Source organism: Thermobia domestica, chromosome 8, assembly GCF_964235325.1.
Source record: "Thermobia domestica chromosome 8, izTheDome1.hap1.1, whole genome shotgun sequence".
Lineage (NCBI taxonomy): Eukaryota > Metazoa > Arthropoda > Insecta > Zygentoma > Lepismatidae > Thermobia > Thermobia domestica.
Window position 1 is genome coordinate 142,258,994 of NC_137461.1, and position 7,742 is coordinate 142,266,735.

Sequence of the window (7,742 nt, forward strand, 5' to 3'; positions counted from 1 at the left end):
AGGAGGAACAAAAGTCTCTGTTTTGTAGGACCTTGAATAAAGAGTTGAGAAAAAGACTCATAAAATGCTTCGTGTGGAGTGTTGTATTGAATGGGGAGGAAACGTGGACATTACGTAAAAGTGACGAAAAATGACCGGAGGAGAAGAATGGAAAGAATTAGTTGGATTGAGCAGAAAACGAATGAGAGGGTGTTAGAAATGGTGCAGAAGAAAAGAACACTTCTAAATATTGTTAAGAAGAGGAAAAGAAACTGGTTGGGGCATTAACTAAGAAAAAATTGTATCATGAGGGACGTCATCGAGGGCATGGTGGCGGGAAAGAGAGGGAGGGGGCAAAGGAGACTACAATTAATGGATGATTTAAAAACAGAAAGACCATACGTGGAGACGAAGAGGTTAGCGGAGGACCGAGGAGCATGGAAGCTTCTCAGCTGCTGCAAGTGACCTGCCAGTAAGGGCAGAATATATCCATGATGATGATGATGATATTCTAGAACTTGATATTATTAACTTAAAAGGTAAGTAAGCATAGTTTATATAATTTACAATGTGTATTAATTACAAATGCTATATACGTGTTGACAGTCTTCTTCTTTTACAGATATGTGTTCCATCGGCAGAAAATCGTATTTACAGCTTTTTGTCTCCCAATACTCTACAGATGTCTTCATGTAAGCGTTTATACTCCAAGTAAATATTTCTAGATTAAGATGGTGAGTACTATTCCCTTTGTAGATTATAGGTTAGGCAGGACTACAAAATATCTCCTTCTTAAATATTAGATGTTAGTTAGTTCAGGTAGTATTAAATGTTAGGTAAGTAATCGTAGGTACTTTTAAATCCTTTAACAAACGAACTTAATGTAGAATTCCAGTTGCAAACCCAGTCTTTCGTCGATCAACGTAGGTAGCTTTTTCTTTCATTGCTTATAGTGTAATATGCGTGTTTCATAAAGTAAGACATATGTAATTCTTTTATTCATTATAATGCAGCTTGTGCTTGCTTATTAATTAAACACTATGAATTATACGTTACTTTCCGTCATTTCATTAAAAATCTTGGCTTCCATTTTATACTAACCTACGTAGCTTTATATAATTTATATATGTATATATATGCACATCTTGGTTTTCATGAAGATAATTGCTTAAAATATTCTATTACAGGTATTCGAATATCTGCCTGCAACTATACATACGACTCAGCAGAGTACTTTACGATGATATTACTTAATTCTGGAAGATACAGGTAAGCTGCTGATATACACATAACGTATGTTAAGACCATTCGTTTACTGAAATTTAAATTTAGTGCAATTTTATGTTACTACATTTTAAACCATGATATCGGCGTCAACAAATGAAATAACAGGACCTGGTTGGGCCCGAGACCAATGAGTGCTGGAAGGCGAACTTCTACCGAAGTTTCTAAGGCGAACTTCATACTAAACACATTCTACTTAAATATAAACAAATAGTTACTTCAACTTGACTAATTTACAAGAATAGTTATGTAGCTCAGTATTTCTATTTTATCCTAACGATTTAACTATTTCGAGCATTAATTCACAAAATGTAATAGCAATTTCATTAATTTTATAGAAACGACAGTCTTGATGCCATCTTCCAATTTGAATTGGTGCAGATGCAGAATAATGGATACATGACATGCAAACAAATTAAAACAACGTTGAACCAGAGTTAACACCTAGAACAAAATAACGTTAAAATTACAAACTAACATTAATAAACTTTTAAAGAAAATTAAATAGTAACAATTCTTTTGTACTGACACTCTTAGCGATACAATACACGTTTCTCATTACTGTAGCCTATATGTTTGCTTTCTCTTTCCTCTTATCAACTTCACCTTGTCATTGTTTACTAAGACAAATGCGCGAACGCGAACCCAATTACTTCATTTCCTTAAAACTACTTTGAAAAGCTGAAAGTTGTTACTTCAGTTAAACGCCACGATCTTGTTTTATTTCTCAAATGGAGTTTTGTCTCTGTTTTTAGTTATTTGCTGCACATATCACCTGAAACTTATCAGTACTTTCATTTACAGCCTGATTTAAAATATTCTGGCCACGTACTTACTTGTCTTTTTAAAGGACGTATCCTCCTAACTATATAGGGACATTTTAATACTGAGGCCTTCCTCGCTGGTCTAGTGGCTAGCGAGCGCGAATTTAGTGTATAGGCGGTATAGGACACCGTATTCCGATGAGATAAGAATCTAGGCGATAAGTAGATTTTTAAATTCGAGATGGGACATTTAACATGTCAATTCTCATCTTCTTTCTAAATAAAAATCGAAATGAGACCCTACAAATTTTATGAATCTCGTAGGCAACACTAGTTCACTTAATTCTTTGGTCTCAAACATACTTCTAAAGTTATTGTTATATGATTCACAGTGGCGTATTTAGGGGGGTTCCGGGCTTAAGCCCCCCCCCGAAATCTTACTATAGTAAAGTATATGAAATATCTTGCAGAATTTTCACATTTTCAGGCAAAGCCCCCGAAAGTTAGCAAAGCCCCCCCCCCCGAAACAAAATCGTAAATACGCCACTGATGAATCATAAATAAAATCTACAAGTTGGTAAAGTGATTGTGCAAACACAATGAAGATCATTTATCAGCGTTTCAAGATATGTGAGTCATCATAGCACATACTTCAATGCTAAATATGGTTTGAGTGTTTTATGTCACTTCTAGGTGTTTTTTTTTTTAAATAGGGAATGAAGCAGGAATAGGGAAAGAAAAATAGAAAATATAAATTTATAAAACGAGACGAAAAATTTTCTAAACGAGGCGAGAAATAAATATTTGAGAATAGAGACGAGACGAGACGAGGAAACCTTATTTCTCGTCTAGTTTAGTCTCGTGACAATACTATCAGTCTATAGGTCAATGGTACTGAAGAGAGATTCTAAATTTCAATAAATGGACAAACAAATAATACTTTGGCTTCAATTAAAGAACCCAGTTAATTAGAACATATACATTTATTTGCTATTGTTTGCCTTATGAATCACAGTACCTTAGAAAATATGAGAAATGGCTGGTCAGTAGGATTGCGGACGGGGCGAGACGAGACAATTTTCATGACGAGATTCAAGAGGAGTTCGAAGTCTTTTTTCGAGACGAGACATCACTTTCATGAAATGTTGTTGAGACGAGGTAGCCTCAACTCCTGTCTTGTGCACATCTGTAGTGGTCAGGATTAAAAAAAAAAAAAAAAAAAACTGCATTATTACTTTGGTAAAACGTGGAGATCTTCACAAATCCTCGGCTGATATACCACACAGAGGCGGCGTAAGCCCACCTGGGACCCGTAGCAAGTGAAATTCATCGATATCAGCTTGCGAAGGCAATTTGAGCAGTGCTTTCAGTGCTTTCCAGAAGATCTCTTGTTTTCCGCTAAGACCAATCGCCGCGCGGAGGTTAGTAATTAGATTTTGGCTGGTATTTATTTCTAAGTAGACCTATATTTTTTTCCTTATCTTTCTATATTTTTATTTTTTTAATATTCATTTATTTTGTGTTTTTATGGGGCCAGCCCGTATCCAAGAGGGTCTAGGGGACCACTCCCCCTAAATTTTTGCTGGCCCCAATAAAATTTTCAAGGTAGGCTTGCAAATGAACTATAATATGGTGATGAACTATCATATGGCTGGATCGACCCCACCCCTAACTTCAGCCAGGCCCCCCTAAATTTTTGGGCTGGCTTCGGGCCTGTATGGGGCTTGTGTTCAGTAAGTATGATCTGTATAAATGGCTATGCAGTATATATTGTTACATGAGATCATATTTCCAACTACTGTTGCGCCATCTCGTTAGCGTTTTTTGTGTTAACATTTAGAACGATACCTTTCGTGCTTTGGTAGCTGTTTCAATTGTATCCTTAACATCTAAATTCAATGGTGTTCCATGCTTGATGCAAAGGACCGTCAGAGTTGTAAGTCTTTCCTGGCACACAGTGGAATGCTAGTACGATTTTATTAGTTTCGCTTTAATGAAGGACCATTGACATGATGCAAGATATAATCAAAACTTGAAGTGCAGTTGCCAAACTTTTATAGACCTCAAACCTCATGGAAGATATGTGTTTCAGAATGCCTTTTGGGGAAAAGTCCAGCTGTTCTTTAGTTTCCTGGCGCATGTTAGTGAATGAATGGTGTTTTTACAATCCAGATAAAATTCCACATTGTCAAAGTGAATCGGATACAATAGTGCCAAATCCCTTTCATCCCTTCTTCATTTACATCTGATTGTTGTTGGGTGAAGTTGGCAACGGAACAGAAGAATCCAACTTTATTGTTTAGGTCTCACACCTGGGAAAAACAGTAACACATTCGTCGTCAAATTTCATCCAGAATTTAGAGCTCCTCCGTGGCTAAGCGGTTAGCGTACGCGCCTTTGGCGTGGGAGTCCCGGGTTCGATTCCCGGCGGGAGCTCATGTGGTTCGGATTCCACGTTAATCAGTAGGTCCACGTCTCATATAGCCTCGCTGCTGAAAGGGACGCTAAACTAAAAATCAATCAATCATCCAGAATTTTATGATAGAGTGATTGTTGTAGGGAACGAGTACGGCAAGATAATTTGTATTCCATACCTTGAACTCCATAATATGAACAGCCTATTGTAGCCTGGTTCCCATACACCTGTCCTCTCTACAATCGTGGATGCCAAGTCCACCCCGATGAAATTTGCTCAACAGGAGAAACACTATCAGCAAACTTCTCCTCAATAGCAATGACATCAATAAATGCTTCCCAGTTTTGAACTGAGTTCCGCTGTGTCTCCACTAATCGAACAACTTGTCACAACTGTTCTACGTAGAAACAGAATTGAATTAAATAGAGTACTAAAGTATTTCGTGCTTTCCTAACCTTTAAATATGTGTTGGTGAACTTTTTCACTGAGAAAGTTAATCAGTTCATTGTGAATGTCATGAGAAAAATAAGACTACAAGAAAAGAGAAAAGTAAGACTATAACAGCAACTAGCAAATTACACAATACATAAAGAACTCTTATGCACAGTATAATTTGCTCATTAAGTGTAGGCATACGTCTATCTGCCTGCTGTATTTCAGTAAAAGAGAAAAATACAACCGATACTGACATCTAAGGTTCAGTCAGCAAATCACTGACTGGACGTGTGGAGTCGGGCATAATAGGAAATCTAGATTGCTTGGTGACGTCACAGATAACTCGCTATCCAAAGTGGACAATTCGATTTCTTGCCGTATTCTGTACTTGACCACGGTTATAGAGATTATGGAGTCTCCCTTTTAGCGAACAGAGTAAAATGCACAAGTACGTTCTGAGACAAGCTCATTTCATCATCAACCACCATCGAGATACTCCATTGATTAACAAGCAATTGATTTTTGTGTCAGCTACCAGCGTGTTCAGTCAGAAGCCGGGGTCCAAAGTAGGGACACCGCTGTCTCTCCCTTCCCCCTCTAAATGTCGTCTCTGCTACCCACGGGGCACGACACTCCTAGTATATAGATTGAACTTTGTACCCTCAGATTATTCAGTGGCTTTTCCTCGTTGTGATGAATCCCGGTTGATGAATTTCGTAGCTTCCTCAGCAAGAAGAATGGCGTTGTGACTTTTCCCTAAAAATAACTAGTGTTGCTTAAGAACAAAAATTCAACCACGAATGAATTATAAATATGATCAAAGAAGGGGCTAAACCATAGTTTTCGGCCTTATCCAGTGTAAAGAAAGTAGTAAAGCCCATTTATCCAATGTATACCTGAGTGTCAAGGGGAGGGGCTATAGCCGCTATAACTCTCCCTTTGGATCCGCGCCTGTTATATATAAACTTCTAATATAAGATATTAAACATTCTTCTTCTCCTCAGGTCAGCAATCTTCCAACATGAAGAAACAGCATATGAGAATGAAAAATTGGCTCAGGATAATGAAGAATGGAAAATTCTGTCAAATCAATCGAATATTAATCATTATTATATTTAAGTATCTAGAGCTATACGGCAATTTGAAGTTAAAATACTCCAATAGTATACAAATAAGTAAATAAGTTGTTAATATGTTCCAATACATTTTCCTGCTGGAGAAGATAACTATAAACTATATATTTTTCTTATCATACTGACCAACAGATCATTTTCCAACATTCAGATACTTGGAAACAAATCGCAAACATTCAGATATTTGGAAACGATCATTCTTAAAATTAACAAAGCAGAAGAAGATGCCATGTATAATCAACAAGGAATAAACTATCAACAGAAGTAATAAGGAAGTATTTTTCTCTCATCTCAAATATGAGATCTGTAACATAGTTCTTTATCTAAAATAAGATATGTACACTATTTTTTTCTTTTTTTCGATTGCGGAGTATAATTTTGTTTCAGTAGGATTAAGAGAAAATAAATTCAAACTTCCCATATTATTTGTTTTGTTGTTTATATTTCCCATTCAGGTAGAGCCAAGGACTTCTTCATTTTTAGACTCTCACTCATGACTTTAGGAGAATAGCCATGAGCAGAATGGAAAATTCTACGACGGGCAAAAACCACGCAACACCTCCGATTATTAGTTTTTCCGATTTATGGTTGACTTCCTGCACTCGCGATATTTCGACAATTCAGGGGAGGAATACTCTGATCAGAAAAATAATAATTATTTAAATAATAATTCCAGAGAACATGGAGGAAGAAATAAATTAATAAAATTCAATTCCAGAAATAAGCAAAGAGAATTTAAATTTTCTTTCCTTATTCAATATACATTCATATATATGAATTGAAATATATATATCTGTAGAAGAAGAGGAAGTATAGACCAGTTGTTCTCAACCTTTTTTGAATGATGACACACTTTACTGAGCGTCCACATCACGACAATTTCTTGTTTTTAAGAATAGTACTCACTAATTCAGAATAGTGTAAGACTATAAATTCCTATAAACTAGTGAATCTATATGAACATTGCTGCTGCCACTGGAGACATTGAGCCGTTTACTGGTGTAGTCTGTTTCACAATTGATTTTAACCAATTATTAAATACTTCATGATTTTTAAATTCTAAATTTTCTGGAAAATCCTTTGGTACTGTGTGGCACATCAGTGTGTCATGACCCACCGGTTGGGTACCACTGCTGTAGACTATGTATATACAAAAGATAATCAAATACTACGAATAATAATAATAATAATAATAATAATAATAATAATAATAATAATAATAATAATTATTATTATTATTATTATTATTATTATTATTATTATTATTATTATTATTATTATTATTATTATTATTATTATTATTATTATTATTATATGTTTTTCTTGATTGAATAAGAAACGTTAGTGACGTAAATTGTTCAAACCATTAAGGTTATCACAAGCTTAATTCTGGTGTTTATTCCAGGTATTTCTTTCGTTGATAAAAAAAAAGTTATACACACGAGTGCTGAAGAAAAACATAGCGATGCCCTTATTTTCTGTCCTACTTTTTTCCTATCGCCGATCGATTATTATGTGCTAAGTGTGTCAGTGCGGGGATAAAGATAGACATTGATTAAAAGTAAATATGAATTTATATTTGCATTTTTTTTCCTTTTTAACATTCCTTTAATCACTAAGGAATTGAGCCAGATCCATGGTTATCACGTGCACTCAGAGCAGAGGACAGAGGACATTGCTAACGAAAAAAATATAAACTTAAAATATATTAGAAACAGAAGACACATCGGA

The 7,742-nt window shown here is 35.5% G+C and overlaps 1 long non-coding RNA gene across 1 annotated transcript; it reads left to right on the forward strand.

Annotated features, from left to right (window-relative positions):
• The first annotated feature begins 612 nt into the window (after window positions 1–612).
• Window positions 613–6,016, forward strand: LOC145691848 (uncharacterized). Its single transcript, XR_014132566.1, has 3 exons — window positions 613–713; window positions 1,167–1,248; window positions 5,883–6,016. It is a non-coding gene; the product is annotated as an uncharacterized LOC145691848 (long non-coding RNA).
• The last annotated feature ends 1,726 nt before the right edge of the window (window positions 6,017–7,742 follow it).